Consider the following 4,781-nt stretch of genomic DNA (forward strand, 5'->3'; position numbering starts at 1 on the left):
AAGTTAGCATATGTCACCAGTTTGACTAAGTTCAATTTAATACACAACAAGCGGTTCTCAGTCTGAGGTAGTACCACCTTAAGCAGGAACTCGCTGTGGATGTTAGCAACCTTATCAATTATAGTTCACACTCACACCACCCTTTCAGAGGGAAGGGTCAGCTAAAGAAGCTGGTGGTTCTGTAACCAGCAGGTGGTTTTCTGGCTTCCTCTCAGCTTGTCTCCAGACCTGGTGTAGAACTGAGTCTTGTACTGGTATTGATGGTGGATGCTGCTCTCCTGGTGATAGATCTGAGTAAGGTGTCGCTGCTGAATCCAGCTGTCAGCAGCCCTTGGTACCAATGAGGCTTTGTTGAGGTCTTGTAGTATCTCGTAGAGGGACACCGGAAAAGCTCCTCACTGGGGTTTGCTCTTTCATTGCAGAGAAATCCCAGGGGGATAGCACTGGGCTGATGTGACTGTTCAGCCGCCCAAAGTGTCCTCGCATCTATTGTGTCACGTCTCCAACATGATGGGCACGTGAGGTCGGATGCTGCAGTGTGATCACAGTGCAGACCATGCTCATCTCTCCATCTCCTTTCTGCCGGGCTCAGATCCTCCAGTGTCACTTTTCCTGGTGTTTGGCCAAATGAAGGACCGGAATGAAGGCGAATGGGCAGCCATTCTGCCTGATGAGACAGATGCGAGACTGGCTGGTATGGAATGAGGTGGTATCTAGAGGAGTGGGGGGGGATCTGTACATGCCTGCCTGTTGCCAAAGGTCCTATTGGGTTCATTGCTGCTGTGGGACTTTTGGATGGCAGTGACTGGCCTTAATGAGAGGTTTCCCTGAATGAAAGGGGCTCTGTGTTTGGCCCATTAATCCATCTGGGAGAAGCTTTGTCAAGTTGCAAAATGCTGATAAAAAAATGTCACTGACATTTCAATTAAATGGAGACAAATTTGGATGAAATATTTCCAATATTTTTCTTGTTTTTAAAATCAGCTCCAATCATCAATAATGTCTTGCACGTCATCTGGTGAAGGACTGCCTCCTGTACTTGCAGGCAGCTGGTGTCCAACATAAGAGTTCTCCAGCTTTAGTCTTCATGGTCCTAATCTGTCATGGCCGCTTCTCCTGGGCACAAGCTCGTGAAGCTGTGCTAGCATAGCATAATGTATCTGGTGTCAAAAGGGAAATGAACAACAATGGACAAAACCCACCAGTCCATATTGTTGGGAATATGCAGACCAGGGGCACGCTGGCTGGATTCCACTGAACTCAGAGGAGCTGCTTCAACATGCACCAGCTCTGTGTATGGACAGATGAGGTTAAGCTCCTCAATGTAATCCCACCTCCATGTCTTTCTGCATTCTGCTCTCTCTCTCTGCCCCTTGCGAAGACCCTCTTGGTTCTTGTGTGATGAAACCATTCAATCATGATAAGGGCCATCAATGGAGCTTTGCCATTATCTTCAAAGGAGCCAGAATTTCACCCAGTAGCTACCGGATGAAAGATTGATTCTCCAAGTAGCCTAACCTCAGATTCATCCCAAAGCAGCATTCACATCTCTGAGACAAACATCCATCAAAGAGAATTCAACATATTCCTCAGATAACTGTGAAGACGTGCCACCAGCCTTGGCTTGATGAGAGGGAGAGAATGTGGAGGGGCCGCTTCACACAGCACATGCGGGGTTTGGAAAGAGAAATCTTTGTTTTTCACAAGCACTCGGGAGGCTCTGAAGAGTTTCCCACTCCGCAGGCGTTCCATGTGAGCCGGAGCAGCGCTCTCTGGGTTTGCCTGGCTCCTGTGTTCTCCACTGAGCCGCCACATGCTGGATCCCGGTGAAAACGCCCTGCTGAGTATGCACCTCCCAAAAGAGGCTTCCCGTCAGGGACATGCCATCACTGCATCCCCCAGGCCGTAGCTAATGACGGTGGTCGGCTGGCGTCACTGGCCAGGGGAGAAGGATGCCTCCCCTGGCGTAGCTCCCATTGCATGCTGAGCAGTAGCTTCAGAGAGACATTGGCTTCGTGCCCACAGTTCCTCTGTTTATGGAGGCAAGGGGTGGGAGTATAGGGAACATTTCCTCGGAGCAGGGCCACTGTTCCTCCCACAGGGCCAGACTGTCCCCACTGGCCCCCAGTCTCCTCCTCCTCCCCACTCATCCAGTCACAGGGGCCGCTCCAGGCACCAGCGCAGCAAGCGCGTGCCTGGGGCAGCAAGCTGCAGGGGGTGGCCTGCTGGTCGCTGTGAGGGTGGCAGTCAGGCAGCCTGCGGTGACGTTTCTGCGGGAGGTCTGCCAGTCCCGCGGCTTCGGCGGCGAGTACGTCGAAGGTGCGGGACCAGCAGACCTCCCGCAGAACCACCGCCGAATCCGCGGGACTGGTGGACCTCCCGCAGAAACGCCGCTGAAGGCTGCCTGACGGCCGTGCTTGGAGCAGCAAAAAACATAGAGCTGCCCCTGCACAGTCAGGTTCCCCCCCCCACTCCAGTGTATCGTCCTCTTCCCCCCCGGAATCCTCTTCCCACCCAACTCGCCCCATTCAGGCGTTTCCCCCAGTCCTCCTTCCCCAACTCCCTTTCCTCCAGTCGGGTTCCCTCCTTGGCGTTTCTCTGCCTGGCTCCTCCCACCCTGCCAGTACTTCGCCCTGCCCCTGCCCAGGCTGCCTCCCCACCCCACCCAGCCCCACATCCTCACCCATAGCCAAAGCGGAGACGATGGAAAATCCCCTCCCCGCTGGACACGAGCGTCTCCCTGTTTCACACACATTCGCCCCCTGTGGGCACGGTGTCCCCCGCCCTGTGGAAGGGAGCGATTCTCTGTGTGAGGGAATGAAAGGACCGTGCCCATGTGCCTGCAGAACACCCCTCTGCACACACGCGCGCTCTCCTGGGAGCGGCCCTCAGTGGGGCAGGAGCTGTACTTATTAGAAAATGAGACTTTCTGTTCCCCAGGGGCCTGTTAAAACCAGTCAATATTTATGAAGCTTTTAGTCTGAACTGATGCAATTTGTTCCTTCGCTACATGCTTGTTGCTCAGCCCATAATGATTATAAAATTAGACACTCCGGGTTAACTGTCTCCTGGCAAGCTCTGCTAAGAGAAGTGGAGGGGAGGGGTCCAGGCTGCCCCATGCTGTGGGTCTTGTTCTCCCCTCATTGCACCGAGGTAACTAACACCGGGTTGGGGCACTGAGGGAAGCTCCCCACAGGGGTGGGGCATACTGCAGAGGTGGGAATGAAAGGAGCTGGGTTCTCATCCTGGCTTTCTCCCGAGTCCCTGACTCACTGTGCGTTCTTGGGCAAGCTACTTAACCTCTGCCTCTGCCTATAACGCCAGGTATAGTGATGCACACGTATGCCCCGGAGGGTAATTACCATTGATTAAGTGCTTTGAGATCCTCAGCTGCAGGAGACCAGGCAGGTGCTGAGATATGAATTCAATGACACAAATGCACTGGAATTTCAAGAAGGCCACCCTGGTTAACGGCACAGCAGCTGTGCCAGCTACCCCATCAATGCCCTGACCTGGAGGCATCTCCTCTAGGAGGCAGAAGGGGCACGGGCGTCTCTACTGAGACTGACAACGGGGAGACGACGGGTGTACCGCTCCCTCCCACTATGACATGGGTGGTGACACCCCCAGCCCAGCCCATTTCACAGGGCACTGAACACAGCGTTCCCCAGCCATGATGCAGAATGACCAACGTGGGGTCTAGGTAGCACTTCCATGAACCCCATCGCCGTGCCCTGGGCCCTGAGAAGGGGCCCTCTTCTGCTCTCATTTACACCAGTGTAAATCTGGAGCGACGCTGCTAAAGTCAGTGAAGCTATTTCCTACTGCCAGGCTGGTACCCACTTAGATCAATCTCCGTTGTGACGAGATCCTATCTGCCTTGGGCCCAACCCCAGTCCATGGAGCAGCTGCCGTATCTGGCCTCTGAACACAGCCGATTATACCAGCAGGAAGCCATGGAAATCACGGGAGTGACACTAGATGTAACAAACGTATGTGCTGCTGGCACCAGAGACAGCATCGCTGGAAATCAGACCCCAGGAATATCCCCGCCACAGACGTAGGCACCAGCCGCGTGAGCCATGGGCGATCTCCCCTGAGCGATGGTAGATGTAGGTCTCATCATCCTCTCTGAGGGCCGGGCACTTGCTCTGTCATGCATACGAAGCCTGTATGTCACACGGTGCTGTACCCAGTTTCCCATAGGGCAAGCTAACGGGGAGGCCAAGGGAAATAAAGGTATTTTAGGATCCTCATGGGCTTTCCAGCCCTCAGGATGTCACTGGTTTCGGAGCACAGTCTCCTCCTAAAAGCACCCTGTAGATTTAAATCCTTTCCATCTAAACATGCATGCCCCCCACTCCCTCTCCCTCTGCCCCTCCTGTTCCTCTCCCCACCCATCGCTCTGACCCTCGGGATTCTTGAGAGTTCTTAGCTGATTGGCTGAACATTATAGCATCAGCATCTGCGCCGAATGGACACTGAATAAACCGATTCTGGAGGCAAATCTGGGCCGCTCCCCTGTGTAAACGCTGCACGCTGCTTTCCCACTGTGTCCTCTGCAGCAAGGGAAGCTGGTTCGGGTTGCACTTCAGCCCTTGGTGCTTCGTGGCTTCTGACAACGCTCTTCCCTTCTCTTCTGTTTGGGCTTTATGCCGCGTCTGTCGGGCAGCCAAGCCCCTGCACCGCTCCCTTTGGCCCACTGGCCCTTGGGAAGCTGTGTCTGTATCCCACGGCAGGGACGAGGTTTCCAGACTGCCCGATGTGATTCTTACTCCCCA

This window comes from Mauremys mutica, chromosome 9 (assembly GCF_020497125.1).
Source record: "Mauremys mutica isolate MM-2020 ecotype Southern chromosome 9, ASM2049712v1, whole genome shotgun sequence".
NCBI classification, from domain to species: Eukaryota; Metazoa; Chordata; order Testudines; family Geoemydidae; genus Mauremys; species Mauremys mutica.